The 22,811-nt window shown below is 43.4% G+C and overlaps 2 pseudogenes across 2 annotated transcripts; one reads left to right on the top strand and one right to left on the bottom strand.

Annotated features, from left to right (window-relative positions):
* Positions 1 to 1,466: 1,466 nt before the first annotated feature.
* Positions 1,467 to 2,955, bottom strand: LOC308265594 (eIF5-mimic protein 2-like; annotated as a pseudogene). The gene is made up of 2 exons: positions 2,453 to 2,955; positions 1,467 to 2,216 (listed from the first exon to the last, which is right to left on the bottom strand). The product of its transcript is annotated as an eIF5-mimic protein 2-like (transcript).
* Positions 2,956 to 13,834: 10,879 nt separating this feature from the next.
* On the top strand, positions 13,835 to 16,837 carry LOC308265545 (histone-lysine N-methyltransferase EHMT1-like; annotated as a pseudogene). Its single transcript has 3 exons — positions 13,835 to 15,321; positions 15,437 to 16,476; positions 16,611 to 16,837. The product of its transcript is annotated as a histone-lysine N-methyltransferase EHMT1-like (transcript).
* Positions 16,838 to 22,811: the final 5,974 nt, after the last annotated feature.

Here is a 22,811-nt window from a genome sequence, read left to right as displayed (position 1 = left end):
TTGAAAATAGTTACTAGTTACCATTTTGCGTCTCTTTTTCCTTTTAGAATATAATAACATACTTAACCAAAGGTAACAGACAACAGTCCTGTGCTGACATTTTTATCCAACCAAAACCAAACTCCATCTTCCCAGTAATCTGCTGGCCCCTCCAATAATGACCTCTCTTATTCCCTGGTGACTGGTGGAGATTCTGTCTCAGTTCATTCTTGCTCTAATAGTCAGTTCCCTCCACATACCCTTTGCCTCTGGCTGTAGATTTGACATAAACTCCATCTACAGGACATATAATCCATATGGCTACCAGCTGAGAGAATCTATATCCTCTGCTATCGTTTTAGGATAAGTGGGAGACTTCTCTTTTGCTTGTCTCAGCTTCCCTGAGTTTCTATGATAGCTCTTGTTTCAACTTCTGAAATTTCCAGGGTCACAACAAAGGGAGCATGGGACAGGAACAATGATTTACACTCTGTATTCACAAGTATTGGCTCTGGCTTAACAATTGTTGAGAACTTAATATTAACTGATTAAATTCATTCTTTGCTGGAACATAGGACCCCTGTCCATATGTTGGCCTGAGTTATAGGGATTGTCCTGATTTCTAATTGTATAGTTTTAAAAAACTTTTTGCACTTTTATTAGTGCTTGCCCAGAGCCCTTGGTGTATTCCTTTCTGTATCCCACCTGGCTTTTGCTTCCTTCCTCCCATACATAGTAGTGAGACTTTCATTTATGGACATAGCATTATTTGATTTGTTTCCTTCTTCAGTCTTCCTTTATCCCCTTCCACTGGTTTCTCCCATTTCTCTGAAGTCTCCTTCATTTCCTATTTTCTCTTGAGCTTCCCTATAAGAGAGAAAACAAATGACCCTTGACATTCTGAGACTGACTGATCTGAGACTGTTATATCTTATTGTCACACAACGTGCCTGGAGTTTAGTTAACGATTATATATACTTGAGTCTCCAAACTTTTATGTTTGTAGTAGTTGGTATTTGCTGTTAAATCAGTTTCTTGTCATATTGCTACCTATATTCTAGTTTTTCTGTTTTTTTAAGATTTTGGTTACTTTGCAAACAGAATTTTATAACAAATTATTTTTAACCAAATAATACCTTGAAAGCTGTTTATATATAGAAAACCCAGGGAATAAAATGAACTTTTCATTGTTGAAGGCCTTAAATTATATTATTACAGTAGAAAATACAGGAGGTAGGAGTTAACTGAAAAGAGTAATACAACATAAGATTCAAATCTACAGCTACTGTAGCTACTTAAAACATGGTTTTATAAACTGAACCCAACATTTCCAGGAAACATAGGAACAATTAAAATAAAAATTTCCATGAAAGCCCTTATATCATGCTCACTACAGGGAGATAGGAAAATATAAGAACCAGGACACATGAGACATAACATTTTATCTACAACTCCTGTTTGCTTTACTGAGGGTGTGGTTTCAAAATTCAGTCACCTTCTTCAACTTCAGACTCATATTCTTCTTCAGCGTGTTTGAGTCATTCCACAAACTTTTTCATTTGCTCAAGGAAGACACTTTTCTCCTTTGCAACATGTGCATCTTTATACCACTTAAGAATGGGCTCTTCACTCAGGACTTCAGCTTTACAAAAAAGCACCACTATTTTCTGGAAGGCTTTCTTGAAATGAATGTTGTCATAGCAATACTCCCAAATCTTCAGTAACAGAGTCAGCTCTGACTGACCTTGAATAGTAAAGACAACAGGAGAGGTCTGTATTGCTTCAAGTGTTTGATGGCTTGCGCTACTATAAGCTCCCGCTTCTTGCTCCACTCCACAGTGCTCATTACACTTGACCAGACTGTCCTAATGACAGTTGGATCTGGGATGTTGCTTCTTTTCATCTCGTCCTTGACATATAAAATTATATCCTTAAATGAATCACCACGGAACATCTGTTCTTGACCTTCTTTTTGGAGCTCCTTGCAAGCTCCAATGGTCTGGTGATTCTGAACATACTCTGACAGCTCTTTCAAGCCTGCCTCAGTAAAATATTCTGTGAAGTGTTCAACCCTTTTCTTATTGGCAGGAAAAAGCTTCATCGGTCTGTTCTCCATGCTGACTTTCTGAAGACTTGCAGCTACTGCATCAATGTCTTTTTCATTTATCCATGATTTAAAGAGTTTAACAGCAAAGACTGCTGAAACCCCTTCTTTAACCAAATTTTCATTATAAAAGCTTTTAAGAATGGAGGCAGAGCCAGGCATGATGGTGCACACTTGTAATCTCAGCATTTGGGAGGCTAAGACAGGAGGATCGCGGTTCATGGACAGCTTCAATTACTTAGTGAGGCCCTTTGAAACTCAGTAAAAGTTATTCAAAATGAAGAATAAAACAAAAGGCTGGGGGTGTAGCTCGGAAGTAAAATGCCCCTGGGTTCCACTCCCAGCACCGCCAAAAAAAAAAAAAAAAAAAAAAAAAAAATGGAGGCATTAAGTGTTTCATTAGCCAGAAGAACACCAATCAACAAAGCCAGCTTGTTTCTGTCAGACTCTGAAAAACCCTTTAAGAATAGCAGTGACTTTTTAACTTCATCTTCAAAACCTTTCTTCCCGTATTTGTAGCACCTGATTAACATGTTAAAAACCTGAGTAAATGCTTGCATGCTCTCTAGTCTTTTTGTGCTGCACACACACAGACATCTGTACTCATCATGTTATCTGCCAGTGTACCACCTAGGGGCAGCATTCCACCGGCCGCCAGAATTTCCAAGAGTGATTCTGCATATTGGCAGTAGTCAAGTTTTGCTCCAGAAGCATCAAGAAACTTAGCTACTGCTTCCAAATCGGTACCAGTTTCAGGGAAGCACAATACAGTCTTGAATCTGAGTTGGGTCAAACCTCTCATTTTCATCTCTTTTTCTGGTTTTAAAATGCTGGCCTGATAGCGTTGGCTTTTGCTGCTTTTGATTATTCATAAAAGACATCCGAATTTAAGGGAAAGAGAAAAGAGCCAGAAAATCCCAATGGTGTCCCCCTTTGCAACTGGAACTAACATGAGGAGAAGGGATATATTCTAGTTTTTCTTGAACAGTACTGTCCCCAACTTTCCATGTGCTGATGTCACCTGTGATAACAGGCACGTGACCTGGCTCTGGTCAGCCAGCATTTCATCCCCTTGGCTGTGCAAATTGGTTCAGGAATGAGCACAGTTAAGCTCGACTCTAGGGGTTGCTCAGTGGTAGAGCACTACCTAGAATGCACCAAGGCCAGAGGTGGTTCCTCATAACTATGGGGGAAAGGGACTAGGGCATCCTGGTACTTTTTATTTAGATACAGGATACTTCAGATACTCTTTGCTGTAGACTTGAAACTATGAACTATGAGCCTGGAGCTTTTGGCAGCCTGTGCTTCCATGAGGGCAGTGCAGCCTCAGAAGGAAGCAAATCCAGAAAGCAGAACCAAGAGACTGAGACAAGGAGAGTTCTGGTGCCTCCCTCGGAGGCTGTGCCTGCATTCAGACTTCCCCTGGTTTTCCTCAGTTTCAAAGGTCAATACATTTTTTAGTTTGTTTGTTTTTTGCTTAAGTCAGTAAAGTTTGATTCTTTGTAACTGAAAGTTTTGATTGATTCAAGATGATTGCTAGGTTGGTTTTGCATTTCCTGTGGAAAGTTCTAGATTCCTTAAAGAAGAAGGACCCTAAGAAGCTTCTTGTCCCTGAACACTGCCAAGGAACAGACTAGTGAGTTCTGGCATTGTTAGTGGAAACAGACCAGCCAGAACTCAGAATTAAAGTCTGTCCTGAAGCATCATGAGAATGCATTGATACAAATCAAGGGTTTTTTTTTTTTTTTTTTTTTTTGGTGGTACTGGGGTTCCTGGAAGCCCTCTACCTCCGGGCTACACTCCCAGGCCTATTTTATATTTTTGAAACAGGGTCTCTTAAGCCAGCACCGCTGGCTTCGAACCTGCACTATCCTGTTTCCACCAGTGTGGGGATTACAAGTGTGCGCCACCACTCCTGGCTCAAGTTATATTTTTAAGTATTTGCGATCATTTATTTATTTTGGAAGGCTAAGAAGTGAAGGAAACAAGTTTTACAGTTGAAACTTGGGAAAGTGACCTCATTTCTTTGAGCCTCAGTTTCTTCATCTATGAAAAGGGTATATTTAGAGTAGCTATCTCAAAGAACCATTAAAGGAAACACTATATGTAAAACACTCAGAACAAAATACCTCCTCAGTAGATAAAAGATATCAATATTAATAATGATTTAAATTTTTTCTTTTTGGATTGTATGATGATGACTCTTATTATATCCTTGAACCAGAATTAGAGACAAAGTAATCTAAATTGGAAGCACAAAACAGTAGAGAGGATACTGGGCTTAGTAAACATCCTTGGGCTTCCTCAGGTTTGTTGGCCAGTTCTTATAATTTGGTAGTGTTTTAGTCTACTTTTTTGTCACTATGACAAAAATACTTGATGAGAACAACTTAGGGAAGGAAAGGTTTATTTGGCTTAGCTACAAAGGCTTAGTCTATGGTCAGCCAACTCGAAGTTGAAAATATCATGGCAGCAGGGTGTGGTGGTAGAAAGATGCTCAGCAGCAGCAGAGAAAGAGAGAGAGGGAGAGAAAAAAACCACACCAGGGTCTTGTATAGTTCTCAAGGCCACACCCACAGTAACCTACCTCCTTTAGCCACACCCTACTTACCTGCAGTAAACATCTAGTAAATTCATTCAAACTATTAATCCATCAATGGTTTTATCTATGAGATAATTTAATCTAGGATTTTAGAACTCCGACTCAATTATTTCACCTTTGAACACGTTTGCATTGCCAATACATGAGCTTTTTTAGGGGATATTCTATGCTCAAACCTGAACACTTCCTCATTGGTCCTGGAAAAGCTGCTGCCCATCTCACAATGAAATTTCATTTCACAGGGTCCACATATTCTTAGCAATTCCAGCATTTCTCAAAGGTCCAAATTCTTCTCTGAGGCTCAAATAAATTCTTGGCTGTAAGTCCTTGTAAAAAGGAAAAGCAAGTTACATGCATTTTTGTACATGGGCACAGAGCAAACATTCCCATCCCAAAAAGGGAAGAATAATGGCATAGAAAGAAAGGACAGAACAAAAGTAAGACCAAAACCAAGCAAGGCAAACACTAAGTCCTTTAACTCCATGTCAACATCCAGGGCACACAGTTCTTACATGTGGGCTCAGAAGCTTAGGCAGTAGGCAGAGGGAAGCCTAAATGCTGGTTGTTTCCATAGTTTCAGTGAAGGGTCAAGTTATCCAACATTGTTACCATTGCTCAATGATAGTCCTCCTGATGTAAGAGTCCATTACCTCCTGGGCACTTAAAAAAATCCACAAAAGGAAAAAATCAAACCAATGCAAATAAAAAAGCCTAATTCAAAGTATGTGCCTGGCAGCACACTAAACCCTCTTGTGGACTGTTTTGTTTTCACCGTAACTCCAGAACATAGAAACTCTTAACATCATTTCACAGATGAGAAAACTCAGGTTTAAACAAGACAAAACAGGACTTGAATTTGTTTAAACAAAAAGCTGGTGAATTGTAGAGGTGGAATTATAGCCTGGGCCATCTGAATCCAGGGCTTGTTATAAAAAGCACTGCACACAGTCCTCATGCTACCTATGCACCTCAAGTGTAGCAAGATTCACAATCTTAGCTTCTGCCCTCCAGAGCCTGGGCCTAACTTTGTCCATGGTAGATCCAAATTCAGCAGGAGACCTAATTGCCAGGAGTCATTACTCCCAGGACCACCCACAAGGCCAACAGTAGGATTTTCCAGTGGTAACCTTACAGATGATGGGGGCAGAACTGAATCACTTTGAGGAAAAAGTATGTCTTTCCTAGGAAGAATCGTTATATTCTCATTATACCTGCTCAGCGCTTCATAAACTTGGAGAAGATGTCTCATTGTGAGAGGACAATCACTCCTTCCTCATGAATCACTTGGCAATTGATTTAATTACACCTACTTAATATGAGAACCAGATGGGAGTGAACGGTAATTACATTTATTTATTTTATTACAATGCTTAAAGTGGGGAAAAGAAATGTTTACTTGAAACAATGATTTATTTTATGTGATTTAAAAAATCAATATCATGCCTGTTCCACAGTGAATTAGAAATAGAGGTAATTGACACTTTCCATCACCCTATGGAACCTTGAAGTTTCCTCTATCATGTTGATGAATATTATCTAAGATCTGTGTTGCTACTATCAGATATCATTGTCCTGACTTGTCTCTTTGAGACTGTGTGTGTGTGTGTGTGTGTGTGTGTGTGTGTGTGTGTGAGAGAGAGAGAGAGACCTGGTAACAATAGAAGTAAATAAAAATATGGAAATGTGGGACTGAAATAGTACTGAGTGAACATATTAGTGATCTTCACCACAAAGCAATTCCCAATATGCGGTTGCTGGTGATCAAGGCTACCACATTGCTAAGGATTTCATTTGCATTCTACTTAAGCAGCCAAAGTTCCAAATGGGCTGTGCTAGGTGGCTACTATGGCTTGGATGAGTGTCCCCCAGAGGTCCATATGGTAAAGGTGTGGTGTTCAGAGTGGCAGTACTGAAAGGTGCTATGGACTATTAAGAGGCAGGGCCTCATGGAAGGCCCTAGATTGAGAAATAATTCTCCTCCTTCTCCTCTTCCTCCTCCTTCCTCTCTCTCTCTCCCCTCTCTCCCTCCTTCCTGGCTTGAGATGTGAGTGCTTGCTCCAACACATGGTTCCTTCGCAAAAGGCCCAAACCAATAAGGCTACCCAATCTTGAAATTAACCTCCAGAACCATGAGCCAAAATAAAGCTCGCTTTACTTCATAAGTGGCCTGTGTGAGGTATTTTGGTGGTGTGAAGCTGACTAAAATAGTTACTACAGAGAGGGATGGACTGAAAGGTGGCTGAGGTGATTCATCTTGCCCCTTGGCTGCTCAGCATCCATTTACTCTATTTATACTCCCCCTACACATTCCCCGAGAAGGTGCTCTTCACCTACAGGTGTCTCCAATGAGCGGATCTCCAGCTCTGAAGGTAGCATGAGACCAGTTCTGGACAATCAAAACTTTGTATTTCCCTGGCCACAATGACTGATGCAGAGGTGGATAATGGCAGGCCACTGGGATTCCATCCTTTTTTGCTGAAGCTTCTAAGATAAACCTTGACACTGTAACTTATCCTGGCTACAAAGCTGGCTGCTTCTCAGAAAGCCTTGCCCTTGGAGCCCAGGTGTAAAGTTATATTGACTTGGGTAGGTCTAATGCTGAGAAGCCACACTGATACAATGACAGGAATACAAGTTTCTGGTGAATTAGAAGCACATATTTCTCCATAATAGCTCTGGGGAGGTGGGAACAGTGTTAACAACAGAAAGGTGTTGGGAAGAGGAGTTTAGGGAATTGCATTATGAAGCCTTCTGGATCTGAAATCCACTGGAGGATTCCAAGATTCACGACATGATGGGTCTTCCACATCGCAGCAAGCTCCCCGAAGCTCTCAAGATCAATATAGTACAGGGCCTTAGCTGTGTTATTTCTTAAGCCAGCTAAATGCTTCTATATCAAAAGATTTAGCTCTTGCTCTTCTTTCATCCCCCTTCCCTTTAAGTTTCTTGGTTTTTGTTTTCTTCTTCTCGTGTCTTTTCTCTACCACAAGGACTGGACAACTCTGCTTCAGGCAGTATTTTAATAAAGTCAATAAAGCCGGCACAGTAGCACACACCAATAATCCCAGTACAGAGGCTGAGATATGAGGATCGAAAGTCTTAGGCAAGTCAATACGTACTAACCTTAACAAGACACGGTTTAAAGAAAATAAAAAAGACTGGGGGTATGCCTCAGTAGTAGAGTACCTCTGGTTTAAATCCCCAGTACCATAACAAAAAAAAAAAAAAAAAAGGAAAAAGAAAAAGAAAAAGAAAGAAAAAAAGAAAGAAAAAAATTACATCTCCATTTAGCATAACACTCTGAACTCTTTGGAGAAGAGTTGTCTTAGAAATCTAGTAAAACAAAACAAAACAAAAACCATGAAGCCTTGTGACAGGCAGACATTTGGTAACTTATTTTCAACCTTTCCCTTCAAGGCTTAGAAACCTGTTCTGGTGGGTCCATGTGTACTGGCATCAGCCAGCACTCAGAAATCATATTTATCTTGTCACTGTCATAATTTTCTCCCATGTATTTACTCCTCCCGATTTGCTTTGTCCGACTTTTCTGCCTGTAGCGTCTGACTAAATGCAGAGGGGAACTCATCTTACTCAGCTCCATTAATCATTCCCTTTCCAGAGTAGACTATTAATGAAAAAAATCCTAATTTTGTTTGGTAATTAGATATAATGTGCCACCATTTACTGGGGCTGGGCTTAGAACGCCCCTGGGCACCCAGGCATAATTGGGGATTAAAACTAAGGGGTTCTATGAACATCATTCAAGAAATGTGTATTTCTCAGGCTCTCAGTCTGACCTTTTTCTACTTACTGAGGGCATACTATATAAGGTAGACTTGAAAGTTATTCACTGGTCTCTAGAATTGCTTGATGATAAATGAGTTTCAGAAACATGCTACTGGTTGAACACAGCAAGGTGCCTAGAAACCAGATCTCTGGGCTCTGGGGAGAATCAGACAGTAGAGACAATGCTGAAGGGTGTGTTCCCAGGCAGCCAGGAAGCCCCTGCTCTGTGCTCCCTATTGGGAAGCATTCTTTTGGGAAGTCAACCTGGGGAGGGTGGCAGAAGAAATAAGATGCTTCTAACTATCTAACTATCTCCCTCTTTCCCTCCCTCCTTTTTTTTTTTTTTTTTTTTTTGCCCTGGGAATTGAACACTGGGCTTCATAATGTGCTAGACAGCACATTATATTCATAATGTGCTAGACAGCACTGATATATTCTTAGCCCTCTTTACCACATCTTTACAGGAAAATTTGAAGATACTGACTCTGTCTTTTGCCAGAGGAAAAGTCTCTCAGAAGAAAAACCTCTCGGTTATTGGAAGGAGAAAGTGGGGAAGATAAAACAACAGAAATTCTGGGTATTCTTCAGTATTGTGGGGCCTGCTTTAAAAGAACTGGCTGTTTCTGTGGCTCTTTACTCCCCCTTGTGGTGAAGTGGTGCCACTGTTTTTTAGCTTTGGCAGACCTTCAGGTCTGTACAGATCGCCTAGCATATAATCAGGTGGGATGTTAACAGTCCAAAGCTGCATTCAGACACATCTCTCAGAGAGCTAAGGAATTCAGCTGTAAAAAAAAAGTGTAAATAAGCAGATATACCTACTGTTTATACCAATAAAGTGTTTCACAAACATTTTGTCCATCAAATATTGAATTAATATGGGGATTTTAGGCTTTGGGGAGGATAAAAGCGCTATATTTTCCCTTTCCATTCCAGCTAAAAATAAATAATATAAAATTTCCTACAAAAATTAAAAATATAAGCTATAGATTTATATACATTCTAGTGACACAACATGCACATAATATTTCTAGACTTATTTTACTTATTGTATATTGTATCCTCTGTCATATGCTGGCTGTACTATGCATCACAGAGAGAAGTGCAACAAATGATACAGTTTGAGAGCTTCTCTTTTTAAAAAAATTGTTAATGAAATGAGCAACTTTCTAAGAAAATGTACTAGAAATGAATTCTGTTTTTCAAGGACATGAGCTGGCACAAATTTTAAAGTATGCACTTATTTAGGGTCATTGTCAATAACTAGGGTCAGGTGCACAGCTTTCAGTAGTTTGGTAAATTATATGACACTAAAAGAAGAGCACAGGGGCATTTTACCTCTGAGCTACACCCCAGCCCTTTTTTTTTTTTTATCGCGAGGTCTAGGTAGGTTGCTGAGAGTCTCTGTGTTGCTGAAGCTGTCCTCAAACCTGTGATCCTCCTGTCTTAGCCTCACAAATGCTGGATTACAGGTGTGCAGCACTGCACCCAGCTGTAAAGGGCATTCTTTACCTGGCGATGCTTGGCCACAGTCAAGGTGGCTGGAAACATTCACTTTCTAAAGGGCAGCAGGTAACCTCTTAAGATTGGCCCTCATGATCCTCCCCTCACAGTATCCATGCCCTGTGTCTTTGTGCATGGCTTGGACTTGACTTGTTTTCAATAAATATAATTTTTCAAAAGTAATGAGATGTCACAAGACTAAGCTACAAAAAGACTACAGCTTGCCAAGACTTGCAAGCGACTAAGATATTCTTCTACTTGTGGCCAGATGGCAATGGGATACTATTCATTTCCATCTACCAAAAGAGAGCTAGTAAGCAATGAAAGAGGCCAATATGAAAAGGCTACATGCTGTATGAGTCCAACTATATGATATTTTGGAAAAGGCAAATCTATAGAGACAGTAAATATATCAGTGGCTGCAAGGGAAGGGGAGGGATGAATAGGTGTAGCAAAGAATTTTAGGGCAGAAAACTATTCTGCATGATACATTGATGGATGCATAGTATCATGCAGTTATCAAAACCTAAAGAATATACAACACCAAGAATGAATCCTGAGGTAAACTATGGACTTTAGGTGATGCTGTGTCATTGTAGGTTCAACAGTTATAAAAAATGTACCACACTGTTGAAGGGTGTTGACAGTGGGGAAGGTTGTGTGTTTGTGTGGAAATAAGGTATATGAGAACTCTTTGTACTTTCTGCTCAATATTGCTATGAACCTAAAATTGCTCTTTAAAAAGTCTGTTTTTTTTGTATAATAACTGGCATTAAAAAAAAATTACCTATCCCAAGGAAAAGTCTCAAAAGATTCTCCTAAGTCGGCATAGTGGTGCATGCCTGTAATCTCAGTACCTGGGAGGCTGAGACAGAAGGATCACAGATTCGAGGCTAGCCTCAGTAATTTAGTGAGGCTGTAAGCAACGTAGTGAGACCCTCTTTCAAAATTAAAAAAATAAAGTAGTATTGTGGGTGTATCTCAGAGGTAAAATGCTCCTGGGTTTAGTCCCCTGTACCATACACACAAACACAAAAAGATTCTCCTAATATATTCCAAAGCCAAGTCTTGTTTAAGACACACACAAATATAAAACAACAGATGCAATAATCAGTAATGATGTTAGTATTTCATTATTTATGTAAATGTTTTTATGTGTGTATGTGGTTCTGGGGCTAGAACCCAGGGACATTCTACCTTTGAGCTACACTCCCAGTCCTCTTGTTTATTTTCATTTTGAAACAAGGCCTTGCTAAGTAGCTGAGGCTGGCCAAGAACCCACAATCCTTCTGTCTCAGCTTCCCAAGTACTGGGATTACAGGCATGCACCACCATGCCTGGCTTAAACGTTTCTCTCTTTCTTTCTTTCTTTCTTTCTTTCTTTCTTCTTTCTTTCTTTCTTTCTTTCTTTCTTTCTTTCTTTCTTTCTAGAAAACAACAGCCTGTTGCTTCTGTCTTGGGTGCTATCTCTTGCTTTCTCACTCATTCCCTCTGAAAGAAGCCAGCTCTGTGCCTTCTGGGGCAGTCCAGGTGACAAGGGACTGATGTTTCTAGCCATTATCTAGCAGACTGACCGGAGGTCCGTCTCTGGCCACAGGAGGGAGCTTGGAATGGATCCTTCCCAAAACAAACCTTGAAATGATTGCAGTGAAGTCAATACTTTGCCTTATGAGACACATTATTTTTTTCTCTTTCTTTCTTTCTCTCTTTCTCTCTTTCTTTCTTTCTTCTTTCTTTTTGCAGTACTGGGGATGGAACCTAAGGGCCTTCTACCTCTGGGCTATACTTCCAGACCTATTTTATATAGTTATTTGGAAACAGGGTCTCACTAAGTTGCTGAGAGCCTCACTAAGTAGCTGAAGCTGACTTCAAACCTGCACAATCCTCCAGTCTCAGCCTCCCAAGTACTGGGATTACAAGTGTACGCCACCACGCCCAGTTTATGAGACACATTTTGAGAGATGCTAAACTTTAAGTACCCAGCTAACCCATGCCCAAATTTCTGATGACAGAAACTGAAGCAACAAATAACTATTTGCGATTTTAAACTGTCTAGATTTTGGAGTAATTTGTTAAGTAGCAATGGATAACTAGTACTCCTGTTAAGCCACCTCTTCTATAGAAATGTTGAAGAGATTTGTTTTTGGGGGGGGAGAACTGGGGATTGACTCCAGGAGCATTCTACCTCTGAGCTGTACTCTAGCCCTTTTATTTATCTATTTATTTATTTATTTATTTAATTTAATTTATTTTTTTGGTGGTACTGGGGTTCCTGGAAGCCCGTCTATCTCCGGACTACACTCCCAGACCTATTTTATTTTTGGAAACAGGGTCTCCTAAGCCAGCACGGCTGGCTTCGAACCTCCTGTCTCTGCCTCCCAAGCGCGGGGATTACAAGCGTGCGCCACCACGCCCGGCCCCTTTTATTTATTTTGAAATAGGGCCTTGCTAAGTTGCTTAGAATCTCTCTAAATTGTTGAGACTGGCCTCAAACATGCAATCCTCCTGTTCAGCCTCCCAAGTACCAAGGATTATAGGCATGAACCACCACATCCAACTAAGATTATTTATTTTATTTATTGGGGATCAAACCAAGGCTTTGTACATGCTAGGCAATACTGTACCACTGAGCTACATCTTCAGCATAGAGATTCTTTAAAATTGAAAATTAGATGAGAAATACCAAACACATAGCTCATGCTGTAAACTCTTTACAATTAAGGATAATATATCCAATCTTCTATGAATTTAAAGTTATAATAACTGTGTTGTTCTAAAGTAAACTGTCGGCTTTCTTCATGAAGAAATCAATTTTTATTGGGAAATTACTATTACCAAGCATTTCTTTTAGAAGGTTAGAATAGTTAAATAATTTATCCAAAACTACATAGATAAAAAGTGAAGGTGGGATTCAAACCGAGGTATTACTTTTAAGTAAGCTTGCATCACTCTATAACTTTTCCTTGCACGTTGTGATTCTATATTCTGCACTAATCCATGTGAAATGGATAGGCTTCCCCTCTAGTCCATGCTGGGCTGGCCTCTTCCTTGAGTCTGAATTGTTACATTAGTTTCTGAGTGTTCTCATGGTCCCTAGTTACAGTTAAAAGAAGTGTAGTCACAAGGTTTGTGCAAAACAGTAGTCCACTTCTTTTTTTTTTTTTTTTTTTTTTGGTGGTACTGGGGTTCCTGGAAGCCCTTCTTCCTCCGGGCTACACTCCCAGACCTATTTTATATTTTTGAAACAGGGTCTCTTACGCCAGCACGGCTGGCTTCGAACCTGCGCGATCCTCCTGTCTCCGCCTCCCAAGCGCGGGGATTACAAGCGTGCGCCACCACGCCCGGCAAGTCCACTTCTTTTTTTAGGAATCTCTCAAATGGTTTTTGTGGAGGATGCTAGTCTTAAATTTCCCTGAAGAATTAGGTCATGACCCAGAATAGGTTTGTCAAGGCACCCCTTGGCCACAGGGACTATTTCCCAGTGAAATACCAATCAGAGAATTTTTAAAAAGTAAAACTTGCTAAGATCCTCATGCTTTTTAAAGAGGGTCAGGTAGTTTTCTGGGTCCTAGTCTTCTACAGCATTGAGGATCAGAGGAAGGCAGCATAACTTCAGAATATATGAAAGAAAAGGTAGAAAGAAAAATAGGAGATTTTGAAAAATCAATAATCATAATGGGCTATTTTAAGTATATTTATTTCAGTAATTGATAGTACATGCAGGCAAAATATCAGTATGGCTGTTTATATGATCTGTAAACTTAAATATGATCTATGAACTTAATCTAATAGCCACATATATAACCCTAAGCTCCCATATGGTATATTCAAATACACATGGAATCTTTATTAAAACTGGCAAGATGATGGATCAGAAGGCTAACCTCAATATATTTAAAAGGGTTGATGGGAGGAGCGGGGCCACAATGCGGTCCAGGCCATGGCTACTACACTGCAGAGCAGGCAGTTATAGCCAGGAAACTAAGCAGGATAGCTGCATGAAAACTGAACTGCCGAGAGAAGACATACCCATGGCTGCTGATGTAGGTTCCCCAGAGAAACAGGAGGGAGAGGCCTCTGTGGCTGCAGATGGTGAAACCAATGGGTCTTGTGAAAAGAATGGCGACACCAGCCACCCAAACGCAGCCACACACACTTAGGAGTGTACAAGAGCCAACCCACAGGAAGGTACCAAAAGAGCAGCCCAAATAGTAGAATAGCAGAAAATGGGATTTCAGAAAGAGATTTCTCCACCGAAGTGGGGAAGCAGAGCCATGTCACAGCCGATGACTTCATGCAGACTTCTGTCATTGGCAGCAAGGATACTTCTTAAATAAACCAGCCCTTGAGGACTCGTAACACTCTGGCCTCCTCACTTCCTGGCCATGCTGCAAAAACCCTTTCTGGAGGGCCTGGCAAAGGCAGGACTCCAAGTGCATTTCCACAGATGCCATCTGCAGCACCAGCCGTGCCTGGGGAAAGAAGTGTAGACATAGAGGACAGGAAGCTGGTGGCCCCTGGTGCTGATGTCAAGGTTCACCAGGCATGCAAGACCATACCGAAGACCATCCTGGGCCTGCATGGGAGGGGTGGGGCCACAATGCAGTCCGGGCCATGGCCACTGCCGATGCTGAGCAGGCAGTCCTGGGAAGATGTCAAGTCTCCCAGAGAAGTTCGAGAAGCTAGAGACCATAAGGAACCAAAAGAGGAGATCAACAGAAATGTTTCCTTCTGTGAGCTTTAACCCCCTTCCCACCTCTTCACCAGTCACTACCTCAGAACCAATGCTACATGGCTACCACAAAGTTACAGACAGCAGCTGCAGTATCGTGGAAGAAAAAACGAAGAATGGGAACTTATAGCCTGCTTCCTAAGAAAAAGACCAAGTATTAAAGCAGAGGATGGTAACTGAGATGTTTAAGAGTCTAACTCATTCCACTGTAGGATCCAAGTGTGCGAAGGTCTTGGGTGATAATGCCTTCCATGTGAATGGGGAGAGCTTGGAGATGGACTCAGAAGTGGATGGCTCAGATGAGCTTGAGGAGGACGAGGGCCATGGAAAGGAGCAGGCTCTGTGTTCCCTATGGAGGACAGCAGGACTTCTAAAGAGACCATGTCTGAGACTGACTGTGCCCCCAAGATGGATGGCGAGTCAGAAGAGGAGCAGGAGTCAGTCAACATGGCGGAAGATGAGGATGGTAGAGACGAGTCGGAGCTGAGTTCTGAGTCCAGCATCAAGAAGAAATTTCTTGAGAGGAAAGACTGACAGCCCCTGTATCAAGCCAACTCAGAAAAAGGAGGAGGAGAAGCAGAAAGAAGCAGTTAGAGCACTTGATTCTGTCTGAGTCATGTAAGTCTTCTCCAGGAAGCTCTGACTAGACAGTTCCAGGAGATAGCATGGGGGTATATGGAAGTTCCTCTGGACTTGCTGGATCTCTGTGTCAAAGGGGGTCTGTCCTCCTAAGAGGAAGGACTGGCCAATGGTCCAGACATGCTGGAGATGGATGGCCTCCAGGAAGTGCCTCTCTGCAGCTGCCGGATGGAAATCCCTAAGAGCTGTGATATCACTACTCTGGCCAACAACCAGTGCATGGCTACTGAAAGTGTGTACCACAAATTGGGCCATTGCACAAACAGCATGGTCAAGTATGAGTTGATGTGTCCGTCCAACAAGGCACCACTCCTGGTGCTGTGTGAGGACCATCAGGTCTGCACGGTGGAGCACCAGGGCTGTCCTGGCTGTAACTACTTCTGCACCATAGGTAATTTCATGGAATGTCAGCCCGAGAGCAGCATCTCTCATCATTTCCTCAAGGACTGTGCCTCTTAAGTCAACAATGCCAACTATTGTCCCCACTGTGAGGAGGAGACCTCCAAAGCCAAAGAAGTGACCACAGCAAAGGCAGAGAGAACTTCCACAGTGATGCCTGCCCCTGGGCAGGAAAAGAGCTTGGTTATTGAGGGCAGAGTCAACATGCCCATGGGCAGCACTGCTGTATCCCCAGTTTCTGAGGACAACAAGCTACAGAGCACAGCTCCCCAGGTGCCTGAGGGCTTTGATCCCACAGGTCCAGCCAGGCTCATGAGGCCAACCTCACTGCTTTCCCAGGGACCTGGGAAGGAAACCTTGGAAAGTGCTCTGATTGCTCTGGATTCAGAAAACCCCAAGAAGCTTTGCTACCACTGAAGCAGCTGTACTTCTCTGCCAGGCAGGGTGAGCTGCAGAAGGAGCTTCTCATGCTGGTTGATGGAATTGACCCCAACTTCAAAATGAGCACCAGAATAAGCACTGCCAATTGCATGCCACAGCAGAGGCCGGCCATGCAGACATTTGCCCCATGCTGGTCCGACATGTGCCAATATTGACACCTGCTCAGAAGACCAGAGGACCTCACTGATGGAAGCTGTAGGAAACAAACATTTGGATGCAGTGAAGTACTCATCAAGGCTGGGGCACAGGTGGATCCAAAGCTATCCTCATCATGTTCATGTTCCTCTTTCATGTGTAGGTTTTCTCAGAAAGGTGAACAGGTGGCAGTTTCTATAGGAACACTTTCAGGAACCTTCAGGCAGCCCCTTCACATTTTCCCAGTTGTCCAGAAGTAATTTGTTCGTCTTATGTGGTGACCTGATTGATAGGTCTGGGTCCTGTGCGAGTGCAGAGGGAGGGGCCGGAAGCCCAGAGGCAGGAAGAGCCCGCCTCCCAGGAAGTACCCTGTGAGAAAGCGGTGTTCTCCCCCTTAAAAGGAGGACCCCCACCCTTCCACGCACTCACACACTCTCCCTTGCTATTGGATGGGCACGGGATGGGCTGTTCGGAGGGGCACGGGCCTCCCTGGACCCGTTCTGCTCCATCCCCGCATTAATAAAGGTTAATGGCATTCATATTAGACCACCCTGTGCGTGCTGAAGAACCTGCACTTTATCTTACATCATGGTGCCTACTGGGGTCGTTTTGGGACCTTTACATCTGTGCTGTGGTCTGCGCCACAACCCGATGGACCTGCCACCTTTAGATCTGTGCAGCTAAGCCCCGGCCACCGCCACAGGCCTCACCGCCGCCCCTATCTTTCTGGTCCTGCGTCCAGCTGCGCAACTGCTCCAGGCGTGTGTCCATCTGTGCTGCTGAAACGCCAGCCCCAGCCACCGTGATGGTCCTGCACGCGCTGCTGTCTCGGGACCTGCCTCGGCTCATGCAGCACCTGTCTTCAGCCATCCATATCTGTCTTTGGCACTTGTGACTGCCTGCCTGGCTCTGCACCTGCCCTGCTCAGCTCGTCAGCCCAGCTCCAGATCCGCTCTGGCCCCATCTTGTTCTTCTGGACTCGGCATTCCATTCTCTCAGCCCTCTACGCGCTACCTGGACTCCAGCAAGTACTCTGGCCCTCTCGCCTACCCCAGGGTGGGGGGGTGGGGGCTCATGCCATGAGGCCCAGGCTCAGATTCTGTCCTGTGCCTTGTGCAAGAATCTAACCACGCCATTCTACTGGCAGCTGTCTGGGATTTACCCTGTCATGTGGTTCCTCTGGGGGTGGCCATTATGGCTTTCTTTTACCCTGCCACTGGTCCCCCTGGGGGCGGCCATTTTGAATCTGTTTTACTCAGCCACATGTTCACCTTAGGGGTCGGTGGCCATCTTGAAATACTCCCATTTTCACTCTTAGGCAATCCTAGGAGTCCGTGGCCATTTTAAACCTCTTACAGCCCTTATTTCAGATGACATCTCCACAGCATGCTCCTGGCTCTGCAGCCTCTCAGTGCTTACACTGCGGTGAGCTACTCCTTCATTGAGTAAGTGGGTTCCGGCTTTTAGCCCCCTCTGGACTTGGGCTTCCGGCTGTTAGATAAATCCAAATATTTGGTGTCCAAGTTCTCTGCGCTTGGCCAGGCCAATCTAAGGGTGTGTAAAGGGAATGGAGATGTCTTTTCTCTAACACACCCATGCTGTTTCTGGATGCTAGCAGGATTTTGGGGTGCCAAATCCCTGCCTTCGTTCTTGCCTGTTAACTAGTCATGGGGGGAAGTCAGTCATCAAAGATTGATTCCCAGTCCACATTAGGCTGTGTTCTGGCTAATCTCCAGACTCTGGATTTATCCAGGGAACTGTCCCCTGAGAAGCTCATTTCTCTTTGCACTAAGGTCTGGCCGACATATGATTTAGGTAATAATTTTTGATGGCCTGAAATGGGAATGCTAAATCTTAGGATGTTGATTGCTCTCAGTAATTTTTGCACACGGTCTGCAAAATGGACAGAGATGTTATACTTACAGCCCTTCTGGCGCCTGCATTTCCTGCTTTCCTCCCCTCCCAGCTCTACTGCCCGAGTCATGCTGGCTGGGGATTTCTGCCAGCCACAGCCGACATCTTGGACACCACGTAGTAACTCATGGGCAACACCTGGTGGTCCTTCTGGGTCCCAGGCTTATAATTCTTCGGATTCACAGCCAACATTTTGTGAGGAAACGGGGGTGCCAGAGTCTGACCTGGCTGAGTTACAGGCCTCATTTACTGATGAGCCTGACCCACAAGAACTCTCCTTACTATTGTGGTCGCCATCTTCTTCAGGGGCAGCCTCTCACTCTAACCCACTCCTTTCTCTCCCATCTTCCTCCCTCAAGGGGCCAACCCTTACCTCCCCCTTGCCTACCTCTGTAGGTCACTGGACCCTTTCCAGAGACCCTCCTTTTCTCCTGGCCCCGCTTCGTGAGGTGGCTGGTGCAGAATGTGTGGTCCGTGTCCATGTTCCTTTTCCCCTTCCTGACCTTACTCAACTTGAAAAGAGACTTGGTTCCTTTTCTGCCAATCCCTCCGGTTTTATCAAGGAATTCCAACATAGTGTACAAGCATATGATTTAACTTGGTGGGATCTTCATGTCATTCTAACCTCTTCTTTAACTCCAGACTATCGTGATAGTATTCTGAAGGCGGCCAGGGAACAGGCTGATCAGGCTAATCTAACCAATCCACGGCCTCCTCTTGGTACAGCTGTGGTTCCCTTCGAGGACCCCCACTGGAATTATAATGGCAAGGAGGGAATAAAAATAAGAAATTATATGATACAATGCCTTCTTGATGGTATGCGAGATGCCTCCCATAAAACGGTTAATTATGATAAGCTTAGGGAAATCACCCAGGGTCCAAACAAAAACCCAGCAGTTTTTCTTAATCGGCTACAAGAGGCTTTTGCCCTCTATACCCTCCTAGATCCATCTTCTGAGGCAGGCTCAGTTGTATTGGCCACCCATTTTATTGGGCAATCAGCCCCTGATATTCAGATAACATTTAAAAAGGCTGAGGACAGTCCTCAAACCCCTGAGATTTGGTGAACATGGCATTTAAAGTTTTTAATTCCAGAGAGGAACAGGTGGGAGTGGAGTGTACACTCTGACTTCGCCAGATGGGGAATCTACAGTCCCAACCACTGGTAGCAGGCCTGAGGCCAGTGGAGGGAGGCAGGCCTCGGGATGACAAGCGCCACCTAGTGGAGGACAACAGCAAAGAAAACCACCTCCAGGAGTGTGTTTCAGGTGTGGATTAAATGGTCATTGGAAAGGCGAGTGCCCTTTGAAAAGTGGTGAGCCCCAGGTGACTCAACACAGGGGGACCACCCTTCCGGGCCAGAACTCGTCGCTGGCCTTGTTCCGCCTGGCCGAGGACTGACAGCTTCTGGATATCCTCATCCTCCTTCCTCCAATTCTCCTTGCTGGCCCAGGGTAACTCTACAGGTACAGGGTAAGCCAGTTTCCTTTTTGGTGGCCTGCTCAATCTTTCCATCCTTTTAGGCCCTAGTTTCCCTTCCCAAATCTCGGTCCAGGGGGATTGACGGCAAGTTCTTCTATCCACACATTACAGGCCCTCCTTTACAGGATAAAACTGCTCTGCCCGAGGCTTAGGCCATATCTAAAAGGGCTCCATTACAAAAGTTTCAGGACAAATTCTCTTGCATGGTGTTGGGAGCTTCATTGTTCCCGGCATAACTCTCTTTGATATTTATATTTTAGCAGGTCCACTTGTTTACATACTATGATACTCTCCCTCTTCGGATGCCAAACTGCCATAAGTATTAAACCTCTAAAATATGTTACTGGTGCTCCACTAACATGTTTTTGTTTGACCAGATGGACCCATACCCACTCACTGCTGAAAAGAGTGGCGTGTGGTCCTCTCAGGGAGATGCTGCTATTAATGACTCTGGTCTAGTGAAAACCTGCTATAGGGGTGGTGCACGTCTTCCTCAGGGAAATGCTGCTATTTGTATTAATAGATCTAGTGACAATCTACCTCATATTTAAAAGGGCTCCTGCCCAGCCTGGGATCCACTTTCACAATTTTCTTTTTCTTTAATAGCACCTTGCCTGTTAAAGTCTTCTCAAACGCACATCACTGAGCTGTCCAGGGTAACCTCCAACTCTCGCTGCGGCCACACCCACCTGGCCCCTTCTGGCAGACTCCAACCTCTTCCAGCCAAGGGGCCCCCTTACGATGCCCCTTCACATCAGGAAGTAGCTCGAGTCGAGTCTTCGCCCCTATTACCAAAAGGCCAGGATGATAGGTCTGGGTCCCATGCGAGTGCAGGGGGAGGAGCAGGAAGCCAAGAGGTAGGAAGAGCCTGCCTCTCAGGAAATAACCCATGAGAACACAGCATTCCCATGGGGGAGACTCCTTCCCTCCTTAAAAGGAGGACCCCGCCCTCTCCCTTGCTATTGGATGGGCACGGGATGGGGTGGTTGGAGGGGCATGGGCCCCCCTTGGCCCATTCTGCTCCATCCCCGCATTAATAAAGGCTAATGGCATTCATATTGGACTGCCCCGTGCATTTGGGCATGCTGACGTACCTGCACTTTATCTTACACTGGTCTGTTAGTAAAAACCCTTAGTGAGCACATGATCTGCTGGGCCAGAAATAGACAGGACAACCAGCAAGGAGTTTGCTGTGCTGCAGAAGCTTTCCACTTCTTTGGTGTACTCTTCTTCTTCTGCCTTCTACACAGAGCAATTAAGCAACAAATAGAAGGAAAATAGATTGGAAGGGGAGATGTCAAATCTCAAGATGTCATGTTGATAGGGAGAATTTTCCAATGGAAGCATTTGTGCTATAAAGGTAAGATATATAGACATGAGCTTTCAGAAGTAATAAGTTTCCTGGTAATGAACATGCCCAGAGTGTCTAGCTATGGGGAGAAAAGTGAATAGGTATGATGAAGGACATGGACAATGCCTGAGGAATGAAAGATTCCAAAGGAGTTAAAAGAGGGGCTGGCGGAAGGTCAGACTCACGCAAGACTACAGGCAGAACTCCAGTCCCCTTCGGAATTCACACCCCAAGGCTCCCCAGTGAAAGAGGGAGTTTATCTTAATCCTTTTACTGAGCTGCTCTGCCCTCCCCTGCATTTGTTGGTTTGTTAGTTTTCTTTGATGATTGTACCTTAGTGATTTATGGCACCTTCCCTATCCCTAACATTCTTCATGGTATTGTGGTGTTTGTTTTTTCCCATGAGAATGTGATACTTAACCTAACTGGAAAAGGGTATAAAAAAACCTAGTATCAGAGAATAAAATTGTCAGTTTCACAAGAGGCAATTGTCCGGGTCCTTCATTTCAGGTCTCTCCCTCCCAAGTCCCGGAGAGGAATCTCCACATAGATGGTTAGATATTTTTGTTTTTTGCATACCATATACAGTAAGAGTATCCTTGATCATTGTTATGGTTTCCAACCCAACTTCAGAACTAATAAAAGTTACTGGATGGTATGTTTCCCCTGGGCTTCTCCCTATTTATTTACACTTTTTATAAATGTACATAGACATGTAGTTTAATATATCTAATCATTTTACTCCTCAGCTTTTCAAGGGCTTTCCACTGTAGCGTGACCCTATATGACCTGGCTTTTGTCGATATCTTTGATCAGTTCTAGACCAGGTCTGCCAAGGTGTTCTTCCCGCAGTATTTCTGTGTGCTCTTTGTTCTGTTTATAGAGCTCTGCCCCACTCCTTACTTGGCTGGTTCCTTCAGGCCTCAGCTCAAAATTTACTTCTCATAAAACTTTCCTAAATACACATTCTAAATTAATGCCTCTTTTCTGGTCTCAGCTAGCCAACTCCTTTGAAGTCTGAAGAGAGCTATATCACTGGTTTTGAACCTCACTTCACTCCATGCTAATTAAGTTATTTAAACTTTTTGTGCTCCCATTTCTTGACTGAATATGAGGGTTATTATAGCACTTAATTTATAAGTTGTTGGGAAATTAGAGGAATTAATATTTGTAAAACACTAAAGAAGTGAGCCAGGCATACACTTGTAATCCTAGTACTTAAGCTGAGACAGAAGGATCACAGGTTTGAGAATAGCCTTGGCAACTTAGTGAGACCCTGTTTTCAAATAAATAAAATTAAAAAGTGTACCAGTATTGGGAAGAGGCTTCAACATGTATTAATGTACCAGTATTGGGAAATATTTTCAATTTTCAAAATATATCATTGGTAGTAAAAAAAAAAAAGCCAGGCGCTTCAGGGAAAAGGCTGAAAAATTCCAGGCATCAAGGGTGATTAGCAAGACAACAGAGATAGTCCCAGGGACCGTTTTCATTGTAAAGATAAGATTTCCCATGGATATGGGAGGGTGCCATAAGCCTTCAAGAGATACCAGACTCTGGATGATCAATTAACACATTTTGGGGTATAACAAAAGGCTTGGGGTCTCTACTGGAGACAGGACAGACCTATTGGAAGGAATCCCTACATCAAAAGAATTGACCCCCAGAGGGCGGCAGAGCTAATCTGGTCAGGAGACTGGATATAAAGAAACTCTGTATCCAGAAACCTTGAGTGACTTCTTTTCAA

Source organism: Muscardinus avellanarius (assembly GCF_963383645.1).
Source record: "Muscardinus avellanarius genome assembly, chromosome: 7".
In the NCBI taxonomy this organism is placed as follows: Eukaryota; Metazoa; Chordata; class Mammalia; order Rodentia; family Gliridae; genus Muscardinus; species Muscardinus avellanarius.
This window is presented reverse-complemented; position numbering and strand designations above follow the sequence as displayed.